This window comes from Mytilus galloprovincialis, chromosome 11, assembly GCF_965363235.1.
Source record: "Mytilus galloprovincialis chromosome 11, xbMytGall1.hap1.1, whole genome shotgun sequence".
Lineage (NCBI taxonomy): Eukaryota > Metazoa > Mollusca > Bivalvia > Mytilida > Mytilidae > Mytilus > Mytilus galloprovincialis.
In genome coordinates, this window is record NC_134848.1 from 57,768,443 (window position 1) to 57,781,499 (window position 13,057).

General features: G+C 34.3%; 1 long non-coding RNA gene across 1 annotated transcript; it reads right to left on the bottom strand.

The window, feature by feature from the left end:
- Positions 1 to 6,663: 6,663 nt before the first annotated feature.
- Positions 6,664 to 12,368, bottom strand: LOC143051263 (uncharacterized). Its single transcript, XR_012970676.1, has 3 exons — positions 12,137 to 12,368; positions 9,404 to 9,563; positions 6,664 to 7,009 (listed from the first exon to the last, which is right to left on the bottom strand). It is a non-coding gene; the product is annotated as an uncharacterized LOC143051263 (long non-coding RNA).
- Between the last annotated feature and the right edge of the window lie 689 nt (positions 12,369 to 13,057).

Sequence of the window (13,057 nt, forward strand, 5' to 3'; positions counted from 1 at the left end):
ATTTTAATATACTGTAGGATATTATCGATTATGACTTTATCCTATAGGATTTCTTAAAATCCTGTAGGATTTTAAAAAATCATATGGGAGAAAATACAATCCTATAGGATTTTGTCAATGTTTTCACTCGTATTGGCGAACCATGCGAGCTATACAAAAAAAAAAAATTGTATTGGTTTAACTATCCCTAGAGGTACAGTATTGCAAGCTTGATGATTCTACCGTTTTAAAATGTGGTTCGAATTTGCACACATGAGAAGTGCAAAGTAATCAAAGAGACTATTTATCATAACTCATTCGATATGTCCGTATTTGAAGTGACGTTTTGGATTTCCATGAGCATAATCTATGTTTTACTGGTAAATAATTGACTCAAGGATTGAGGTACATGTACCACAAATTAATTAAAACTTTAACTAAATTCTTCCATAGATACAAGGATTTGTTTTGGAAGTATGCATGTACATGTAGAAAAGTTATTACAAACGGGATAGCACGTCCTAGTTTTAATGCTGATATTGTTTCCTGAGCCAGTAAACTTATCTATGCCACTAAAATAACGAGGTATAACATGTTAGCCGGTATGACGAAAACACGAAGAATCATAGAGTTCTCCTTTCCATATTACTAATATAGGACAATGGTGGTGATTGAAAATTACACAATTCCAGGCCCTTTTATTTTCCACATAATTAATATTACTAATTATTGACAAGTCCCGGGTCGAATACTATACCGATACCAGTATTAAATGTCACATGTAGTTTCCGGTTGTAGTTAAAATTCAGGCTGGCATCAGAGGCGGATTTAGGCGGGTGGGGGGCAGGCCCACCTTTTTTGGAAAAAATGTTGTTGCTTATATAGGGAATCACTGAAGCGTGACTGGAGCGGACCTCCTCTTAGGCAGTCAGTAGGCCCCCATTTATGAAAATTTCTGGATCCGCCACTGGGCATACTGACCCAATATAATACTTTGTCGGGCTACTGTTGAACAGTGAGCAAGGATCCCAGGCTATATCCTATTCTATTTAGTATTATTATACCTCCATTATTTTTGGAGAACCGTTCAATAAACAACGTAATGATTTAACTGATGTAGTAAGAAAACCAGGACGGGTTCAGGCAAAATGAGTTTGAAAGCAGAGAAAACTGTGCACCTTATACTCAGCATAACTGTATCAATGACAAAAAGAATACTGAACATTCAGACTAAAATAAGGGCGTAGATACTGCGGCAACGTCGAATCAAAGAATTCAACTCTATATATAACTATATTATACTAGGACAATGGTGTTGATTAAAAATGACACCATCCCAAGCCCTTTTGTTTTTCACATAACTGATATTACCAATAATTAACAAGTTCCGGATCGACGGATTCAAACGGAAGTATTTAAAAAGCAAGGGAAACTGTGTACCTTATAATTAGCATGACTTTATCAGATGACTATTCGAATACAAAAAAACAAAGCTTAAATAAGGCGTAGGTACTTTAATTTTTACAAGGACACGATTTGTCGTGGGTGTGTTCTAGACGATCCGTAAATTAACTTATTCAGAAAGATTAGCAGTTCAACACTGTAATTAGATCTATGAAAACTTTTTTATCGGTATAAATTTTGATTTTGTTATCAGTAATAATTTAATATTATAACTATACACATGTACTGTCACTGTTTAGCATTTAACATTAAATTGCCTGAAAATTAAGACATTTCATTTTCATGCCCATCTCTTATTTAAACGATGACGGTTATTCAATATAAAAAGAAATAGAAATATTTTACTGTAGTGTTTTTAAATGGCTGTTTCTGTATTGGCCCTGTTATATATTCGAGGTTTCGACTTCTTCTACTTCTACCGGTTCGTGACCACCGTCATCATGTTGACCATTCAGTCACTTTTAGGTGTGCGTGAAGATAATTTTGAAATACATGTACAATAACAAAAAGGGTGCTATACAAATATTTAGTAGTGCTGAATAAAAACAGGGGACTATTGATTTATTTGTAAGTCAGGAGCCTCTTGAAAGAATCAAAGCTGCTTACAGATGTAACTGAGGATGGTAAGGCATTCCAATTCCTGATGGTCCTTGGGTAGAATGACTCTTTCCTTGTTGTTTTGTTACATTGTGGTATCTGGAAAGAGTTTGTGCCCATATTTCTTGAGATCCTGTCCGGTGGCACGAGTTTGTGGCTTGCTGCAACATTGACCTCCTGATTGCTGATCTTATACAGCATTGATAAACGTGCGTTTTTCCTTCTATCCTCTAATGGTGTCCACTTAAGTTGTTCTAACATATCAGTAAAGGATCATCTGTTTCTGTACCGGTTTGTTACATATCTGGCCGATCTCCTTTGCACTATGTCTAATTAATGTTTATCTTTTTGTAGGTCTGGATCCCATAGAGCGCTGGCATACTTGACTGTTGGTCTTACGGGGGAGATGTAGGCTTTTTCTTTGATATCGCTGTTTGAGATATTGAGAGTTCTTTTGCGAAATACAATTGTTTTATATGTCCTATGGTTTTCCCATTTAAGGTCTGATGTTCTAGTTACCCCTAAGTACTTTGCAGATGTTACGTGCTCCAGAGTGTGGCTATGTAAAAGGTAATCCTTTATAATTGGTGTTCTGTTCTATGTTACCGAAAGTACCTGACATTTATCTTGATGGATTTTATATCATCCATTTTTCTTCCTAGAGAGCCAACTTGTCTAAATCTTTTTTTTTTTTTCTTTTTTTTTGGGGGGGGGGGGTATTACCATCTGATGTTACTGTTATGTATGCAATGGTGTCATATGCAAAGAGCCTCACGGTCGATTTGATGTTTTCTGGCATGTCGTTGATATAGAAGAGGAAGAGGCTGGGTCCTAGCACAGATCATTGTGGTACCCCAGACTCTACATCGATGGAGTCGGATGTTTCTCCTTTTATAAGTACTCGCTGGGTTCTCTCATAGAGGAAGCTTTTAATCCAGTTGTTTGTTTTTACTGTTATTCCATAGTGTTGAATCTTGTGTGTGAGTATACTATGGCTGACCTTGTCAAATGCCTTCGAAAAGTCCATGATTAGGCAGCCAGTTTTTTTGCCATTATCAAGGTTTTTGGTGATGTCGCCGATAAATTCTATCAGCTGGGTTTCACATGATGATTTCTCCGAAATCCATGTTGGAGATCATACAGGATGTTGTTGTTATCTGCATGACACATGCTATGGCTGGTGACTATGTGCTCCAACAGGTTAGGCAGCAACCATTTGATTTTCTGGGGGGGCTATGGTTTTTTTTGCGCGACAAGTCGAAAACAATTTTTTTCCTTCAATCTTAGCATTACATATAGTGGCAGCTGAGGGTGAAACAAACAATTTTTTTTTCTCAGAATCAAAAACAGTTTATTTTGTTCTCCAAAAACTGGAAACAAACTTTCCCCCCCCCCCCCCCCCAGAAAATCAAATGGTTGCTGCTGACGATATTGGTTTGTAGTTGATTGGTTCAAACTTTTTCCCTTTTTTAAATACTGGGCAAACGTTTGCTGTTTTCCATAATGTTGGTACCACTCCTGTGTCATATGATCTTTTAAAGACAAGTTGGAGTATAGGAGCATTCATTGACTAGTTCTTTAAGAATCATAGGGGAGATGTTATCTGGGCCCACAGTTTTATGGGGATTTAAACCATTCAGTAGTTTCTTTACTCCTTCTTGTGGGTAATATCAGGTGCTGTGGGGTGTTGGCCAGACATGTTGCATCTTTCCTTAAATTCTGTATTGTTGAGGTTATTTTTACTTGAAAATGATTCCTGGAACTGTGCATTTAAGATGTTGGCTTTGTCAGTTGAGTCTTCGTGTAGTAGACCTGGTGATTTAAGAGGTGGTACTTAGTATACTACTCCCATCTGACCGTTTATGCTTAATGTACGTCCAGAATCATTGATGCAGTCAGTACCTCTATCCGACACACTACTAGGTGTTACAATGTCTTCGATATACCTCCAATATGCCTTTCTTATTTCTCTGGGTTTTGCTCTTTAGATCTTTGTATAAAGCAGTGTCTCTTTTATCGGTTTTATGATTTTTCCTTCCTTTTATAAGCTCTGACCCTTTTTCTTATAAGTCTTCTCTCAAGTCTGTTGTTATTCATAGGCAACCATCCTTTGTACGAGCAGTCTTGGTTGGTATATTGTTATTAACGCTATTTTCTAGTGATGTTACAAATAGGTTCCAGATGTCATTCACGAGGATTTGTTATCATAAAGTGAATTTGCTGTGGATTTTATACTGTGAAGGGAGTCTTTCACATTTTGCCATTTTGCCTTTTTCGTTTAAGGAAGATCCTTCTTTGTTTGTTGTAATTTTGCTGGTATTTTGTCACCTTCAGTATAGACAATGTCATGGTCGGACAGGCCAGGTATCATTTCTGTTCTTCTACCTGGGTAATTTGTTATACTAGTAAACAGATTTAAGGTGTTAGTTCCTCTCGTTGGTTCATTCACTCTTTGAGTTAGCCCATGGTCATCTAGAATGTCTGTAAATTTGTGGTGGATGTTGACATTCTGGGTTCTTGGTTTTAGTTGATTAATTTTCCAGTCCCATCCAGGTAGATTGAAATCTCAGGATGCAATGATGAATGCATTCTTCCCATTTGTAGCTCTACTCATACTGATGTCAAATTGCTTATATACCTCTTTATTGGATGTTTTGGGATTGTAAATGGATGTTAGGTAAATGGCATTATGTCCTACTAGTTCTAGTTTGCACCATACCATTTCATAATCTGTTTGTAATTCTGTGACTGGTGAGCTGATCAAGTTGTCACATACTGCAACTAGAACCTCTCCACCATTCAGGTTCCGATCGTTCCTGTATATGTTGTATCCTGGTGGAAAAATTTGGCTGTCTTTTATGCTTGAATTGATCCACGTCTCAGTTCCAAATATGATGTCTTGTTTGGTACTATCAAGCATATTGTACAGTTGACCTTGCTTAGTTTTGATAGATTGAAAATTTACATTTACCAAGCGTATTGTGTTTGTGGTATTTGATGTTGCTTTAGATTTCCTGGTATTATCTGGAGTGGATGAGTGGACTTGCCTTTGATTTCAATTTGGAGTTGGGCTGTCAAGAGGTGTGTCTGATAGAATTCTGAAGTTATTGGAAGTACTGAAGACTTGTGAGTAGCAAAATGTGGAGTAGTTTGGACATTTACACATTGCAATTGCAGAACCAGGGGGTGTAGAGGACGTAATCCTCTTGGATTTGACAGTGTTTCCTCACATTTATGGAATTACGCCCCCTTTCAAATATACTGGATCCGCCCTTCCATTATGTGTTCACAATCTACTGACAATATATGAAGCGAACTGTGTTGTGTGTCACTGCTCTGATAAATAATCAATATAGCTCTCTTCCCTAAAGGTCATATGCAAACTGAAGTTCTTAATCCATATAATGATTGTTCATTTTGTCTTACTAGGAAAATGATTCGGGGAAAATTAATCCGGATATCCTTTCCCGATTGTCATCGGTTTGTGATTTAAAGTTAACCTTTCATTATATAAGTGTTGTCTCCTTTCGCATCTACTCCGTTTTTGCATGTCGTTAAAATTCTATTCTCCGACATCAATTTCAATAATTGATAGTGTCTTAACGGGGTCGTCTGAACTATTGCGTTGTATCGTTGGTAAATGAACAAGTTGAAGCTACCGTTCTATTTTACAGCTAAAAGGGAGCTTGGATTAAAAGATGATTATGTTTAACAAACTTCTTTCGTCCGGTAATGAATCACTTGCTTAAGTAGGAGATCTATTCGGTTGTTCAGGATATATAATACGCAGGTACAGCCGTTCAGAATTGGGACGTGAAATTCAAAGCCTTGTGTAGGATTGAACAAGCTAACGAACCCTTGTAACAACTCTTTAAGGAGTCCGTAGGTGACCTCCTGCAAGGCGCGATTTATGTCCTCTTCTACTGTCCTAAATTTTAATTTACAGTCAACATTTCTCGCCCTTTATCCAGTTCGACCTATATTGAATAACGTAGGTCTGGTATTAATTGTAAATTTGTTTTCGTTCTAAATATGCTTGAAATATTCGCCACCTAAAAAAAAAATCAATCAGTCGCTCAATTTTGTGTGAGTTCTATTTTAGTGCCACGGTCTATGCATGTTAAAGAACCAATGCAACATTTCGAGGAATTCTGTATGTGGCCTATTGCAAGGTTACAATATGTCTTCCCTATCCCAACATTTTAATCCCGGTTGACCTACATTACATCTCCTACCAATTCACTGTTAACTTGTTCTAGTCCATAATAGGATGAATGATTGACCACTGAACGCTCAGAAAACAATAATAATCCAATCAATCAATCGATGGACTAGAAGTCGGGTAAAAATCAAAAAATGATTAAGTACGTTAACGTTAGTTTTGTCAACATCAAATTTATCAGTGGGGCTTTTTTCCCTCTTTGACAACTTAAACCCCTTGGACAACGAAGTCTCCTATAGAAGGGGAACTATGATGTTACTGATACCTGTCTTTATATTTTGGAATATATCAAATAGACATTTATATATTGAAATAAGGTGTACGTCATCAAACTGTCACCATTTTTTTTTAGGTATAGTTAGAAATGCATCATTCAATGAACATTTTAGTTGTAACTTCAATGGTCCAATCAACAAAAGTAACACCACAAGACCAGGAGTAACATTTAATAAAAAAAAAAGAAATAAGTCAAACATTCAGTCTTCTGAAGTAGCACCAGCCCGTCAAAAGTAACATTCATCATTTAGAAGTGACATCAAGTCGACAGAAGTAACACATAATCGAATGAAGTAATATCCATTCATCAGAAGTAACACCAAACTCTTAGATGAAGACGAACACCATCAGAAGTAACACCAAAGACATGCACCTTTGTATCTGTAACATTTTGAATAAAATTCCCAACCGTCTTCTTGTTTCTTTGGGATCTGTGTTACAACACCTGGGCTTAATGCTACTAGTTCACAGCTGAAACAAATAAATTAAATCATAAATACTCTTGAGGTAGTATTTTTTATAAAATTAAGCTTTACGTCTTAACTCTTTCTTTAAGATATTTTCCTGCATAATCGTTTCTTCCAAAACTGAAATGACGTAAAGGATATTCCACAATTTAACATAGATGTGTCGTCCTCTTTTATTTGAAATTCAGACGTGTTTTTAGTAGATACATTTTTAAAGGGTGTTTACATCAAAATAATATAAGTTTACTGGTGTGTTTTTTTTTTCTCTATTTTTCTAGATATAAACGACTTAAATCATCTAGTGTTTCAAGATGCATTATGATGGTCAGGGTGGGGAAAGTCTACTTCTTTTCTGTATTATTTAATTTTTATGCCATTTTTCTCTATTTTTTATTAATATCATCAATTTTAGCCAATATTTCTCTATTCTTTGTTGCTATTATCATGTTTGCCTTTTTTCTCTATTCTTTATTACTACTATCATTATAAAAAATAAGGAGATAAGGTATGATTGCCAATGAGACAACTATATGTTTGCCTATTTTTTCTCTATTCATGATTACTACTATAATGTTTGCCTATTTTTCTCTATTCTTTATTACTACTATAATGTTTGCTCATTTTTCTCTATTCTTTATTACTACTATAATGTTTGCTCATTTTTCTCTATTCTTTATTACTACTATCATGTTTGCTCATTTTTCTTTATTCTTTATATAAAGCATTTCATTAATCTCAACTTCTATTTTTTTTTAAAGTTTTTTAAAATTTCTTTATCTTTTTTCTGTTAACCCCATTAAGGCCTTCCTGGATGACAGTGGAATATGTCAAAAAGGTCACTTTTTCATATTAATTATGTGGATTTATTTATTTTCGCTGGTACCAATTTAAGAAAAATTGTGTTTTCGTGGCTATTTCAATTTGTAGTTTTCACAAATTCTACATACACACCTTTAAATATATTGAAGGACATTAAAAACGCAACACTAAATTATTCTTTTTAGTTCTCGTGTCTCAAAATGCAATTCTTGTAAATTAAATGCTTAAACATAAATTTCATACATATAACTTCATTGTATACTAAAAGTTTGAAGTTAAAACATGTAATTGATTATGTCATGTTTTATGTTCAAATCATGTGGTATGCACTGAAATCCTGGTTTTTCCCTAATTAAGGATATGTCACCGTCGAAGGCAGTGACTTCCTCTAACCAACGCTCAATTGATTGACATAAAGGTAAACCAGTTCTGTTGGGCATGTTTGTAGTTCTGTTTTGTACCATCGAATTTGGCCTCTGTCCCATCCATTACGGTATTTTTGTCAACTATGCAGTTTAAACTTCAGGGCTTTAAATATTTTTATGCAAGAGATTCTTTGGTATTTCAGTATGTTTGAAACATTTATGGCGGCAATCTGTCTGCCATGGCATTCGATGACTTATTTAGCAGTTGATGCTGTGGCCGTTAACATGTATCGCAAGTGACGTTGCGGAATCAAATTTTATTGACTTGGCGTTGTCATTTCATATTGATCTGTTCATGGGAAGTTATCAATAAATCCCGTCTGCCAGTACCGTTAATGTAAGGACAATGAGAGGAGTTTCTGACATGAAATTGTCTATCAACAGCACGTTCACGTATTTCTTCCTGTAATATACTTATGTCTTGATTTAGATTTCCATTACTCTTTCTCGGCAATATGGAAAAGCAACATGTGTTAACTGATTTAAGTGTGGGTATGGATTGAGAGAATTGTTTCACGAAGAAACAAAAACTTAAAAAAAATCATTTATGGATTTCAAATGTTAATTTCAGAAGTTCGTGCGACTTCAATAATCTTTTTTGTCCATTAATCTTAGGTAAATCAGGTATTCAATTTTTCTAAACAGAAAGAAGTATTGTAAGCATGAATAGTAGTATATGAGGACCAATCATGAATTGGTAAAAATAAGTCACCAAAATGTTTGTTGCGATTTTAAAGTCCGTCAGCATATGTGTATTTTGATGTAACATTAAAATGAGTCATTCACCTATATCCATTAACAACAAATGTACCTGGCGATTAATAAAGAACCCACAATAGCTGGGCTGAGGAAATGTAACAAAAGTATACAAGTGGCAGAAGTAGAGCCAATTGTCATCTGTATACTACTTCCTATTCACAATATTATCAGGAAACTCAAGGCGTGTTTCATGTATCTACACAAACCCCATGCAGCGTTTTCTTTCTGGTCATATCCTCCGCTCTCTTCAAAGTAAAGAAGTGTGGTTTATGTCACCACTGTTTCGGATTTTGGTATTGCACGCGATATATCTGTCTGAAGAACCTAATACCAGTATTCTTTTTTAATTGTTCAGATAATTTGGAGGAATGACAATGAAGATAAACAAAACCTACCTTTGATTATGATAGTTGAATCCAATGCATGAGAGTAGTTTATCACACAGGGCAGCACATTGCAACAATGACGTTTTTTCCTTTGAGAATAAAATGTCCAGGACTGTTTTAAATTCTGTTGTACATCGGGAGAAACTACCATCGTAAAGGTTGTTCACAACTGCAAAACATATTCAAATACATGTTCGGATATTTTAATGCGTTATGATTGAATTAATTATCTTACTGCCGTATGATCTTTTGTTAAAATAACCTCCTGAACTAATAAATACATACAGCCACTTATCCGAAGCCTTTTTTTTTTGTCGGGTTATTTCTTGCTTGAATTTGATATTGCATATTTCTGATATTATTCAACATTTGATCACAAGACACAAGTCTGTTGTCTGCATCAAACATATGTCATTTTCTAGAAGGAATTAACATTTATTCAGTGGCGAATTTAGAAAGAGGGTAAAGGGCATTCGCCCCCCTTTGATAAAATATTTATATCATGTTTGTTTATGATTCATATGATTGTTTAGCTTCGCTTGGCGCTATATTTTCAGTTCTTACCACTCCCTGTACCCACTTTTGAATATAACATGGTCGTCCCCTTATTTGGAAGCAAATGGTTGTGCTTTCATAACAGATCTAGAAAATGAAACAAATTCTTTCGCATTTTAAGAGATTCACTTGATTCAATTTTCCTACAAAAGTAATTTTGAGACTGTACCAAAGATTTTGTACATGTAAGACCCTTACACTGGTACAGTTTATTTATTAATCTTGCATGAAATAGGTTCTATTCATGACAGAAGGTCGATGGTTTCTATTGGCATTCCGACTACCTCCACCAATAAAAAAAAGACCGCCACGAAATAATACTTAAAGTGGCATTAAAAATCAATCAATCAATCTGGAGAAGTAAAACATAATACCCCTTACCAAAAGGGCATGTCAAACCCTGTGTCAACGTATATAATTTGTTCCGCCTAACAGTAGTTCCCCTGGATACTTTGTTATTACAAAGGCATAATATCTGTTCCAGTTCGATACAGATTTGGTTTTGAAATGCATAATATGGCGTTACCATACAAAATACTGGGATATATTTTATCCTAAAAAAAACTTTCAAATAAATGATCGACCGATCATGAGAGAGCTCATCAAATTTGTTAATATATTTGTTAATTTTATTTATTTCACATTTGTTTGAGAATCAAAAATCAAAGGTTGTATATAACTGTATGTGTAAGGTGATCCCGATGTAAACATTGAATGTGAATAGATCGAGAAGACAGCAAATACATACACAAAAATTGAGCCCAATTTTGTTGAAAATTGTATAAAAAAAATTAGTAAAAATCTTTTAAAGGATAACCTATTTTATAAAAAATACTTATCTTTAATTTTGGAAAAACAGTTAAATAAATATATTCACATAAAGACAATATTTTTATATTGAAAGTTCACTTGACAAGAGCAGACTGATGTACTCGAAAACTTTAGATGTGAAAAATATGTATATTTTGGTAAATAGTAACATTCTAAAGCCTATTTGGACGACTTCGAAAATTGGTGACATGAAAGATCTTTAGATTTTATAGGTGCATAATTTTTTTCCCAATTTTGTTATCGATATTAAGCAAAGATTTCACAAGCTTCTAATGCAATTTTCTCGATTAACAATGAACATAACACATCGTTTATTTGCACTTATATGTCCAATAACACAGTTTAACAAATATGAGCTTTAAGTTGTACGATTGTTGTTTAGAAATAATTTTTGATCAGTACTGTCACAGGCTTTGTTTTACTATTGACTTTTTCTAATGTTCTCGTTCATCGGTTTTGCCGCTAATACGCAGCCGGTTTGATAATCGTTAATATATTCATAATTCAATATTCAAGCAGCCGCTCGCAGTTGGTTAATTATTCAAAATTTCTAAGTATTTAACGTGATGGAAATCTCTCCTGGAAAGATTGGAAGATTAGTTTGAATAATTTTAAATTATATTTAGGTCTGGCTTGGACAAAAAAGAACATTAAAATAGCACAATTGCTGATAATTGCATTACAACATGTCTATAGAGGGATAATGACTTATTCAGTAGATGAAATGAACTGTGAATCAATGACAGCAGGTCCCCTAATTTGCACGAAATTTTGTGTTAATCAAATGCAATATCAACTATCAAACAAATATCCTTCCCTGTTACATGTGTTACATGTTTCACCTTAAGTTTTACGTTTTACCTTTAAAAACATGAAATTACCAAATAAAGAAACATCTGATAAAGTTTATCAATTATCCTTGTAGGACATGGGAGTTAACAGATAGACTTAAAAATACGATTTTATTATCTCCAAAAAATAATCTAAAAAGATTGTTTTCGGGAGCATTTTGTTACTTGAAACATTGGTATACTATTTTTATTATTTATTGCATACAATTATTGATTTTGAAATATATATATCTTGATTATATGGCAATTTAGTTGAAATTTGGAGAGTGTATTTATAATCAATTTGTATTTTAAATTTTACAGAAGAGAACATTGAAAATTTGAACTTTTGTTTAACGTATACAGATTTAAAAACGTCTTTTATTGAAATGGGGATATTTTCTTACTCACAAAAATACACTTCCTGTAGTCAAATCACTTATATAGTCATTTTGCTTAGATATCTCACAAACAACAACGCTGGAATTGAAGCGACTAAGAAATTAAGAAAAGGAAAACAATTTACCTTCCATCTGTACCTTCCATTCTCCTATAATTTGTTGATTTGTGAATAATCCTATGCTTCTTACCATAAAAGGATATGGGTCGGTCCACTCAGCTATGACATTAATACCAACGATAAGTCCTTTTCCTATCATTAGATCTCCGTTTGTGGCACTAACCCAAAACGGTCGATATTCATCACATGAACAAAGGTCAAGAGTGTCGTATGCGACGTTAAACTCGCTATCCGGTGTAAGTGAATCGTCATTCCGTCTTTGAAAACCTGACCTTCGATTTTGACCGCCACAAATAAAAATATTATACATGGGCTTTGATGAGTCTCCTTCGTCTGAATTCGACATAACAATTTTAACAGCATGACACGCCTTGACCTCAACTGTTAGTGTCGTAATTCCACTTAAATCAAGGCCATATTTGTTGATATCAACAACATACTGCAAATAATCAGGGACTCGATAAAAATTCTTGAAATCAGTCTTCGGTGTTGTAAATGTATTTTCAATTACCACTCCTATAAAATAATATATAACAACAAATTCAGTTCACTCACAGTAAGATATGAAGATATATGATAAAAAGGGGGTAAGATACTTGTGTTAAAGGGGCATTAAAAACCCAAATAGAAACAGACAGCACTATGACTAGAAGAAGAAGAAAAAAGACGGATAGACAAACAGGTCACAAAACATTAAAACGAACTTTGAAAACAGCAGGGGAAGAAGCAAAATTCCATTTACTAGACTGTTCCACTAGAATCAAACAGATACAGGACAGGGAACCAGTCTATTCCATTTACCTACTAAATTAATTAGCTGTAAAACACTACTTCCAATTTAGTTTAAAAAAGGCACATTAGTCAGGTAAATAACGGAATTGTTTATTAAAAAGTCATCGTTTCGATTTTTCTTCGGAACCATCAACG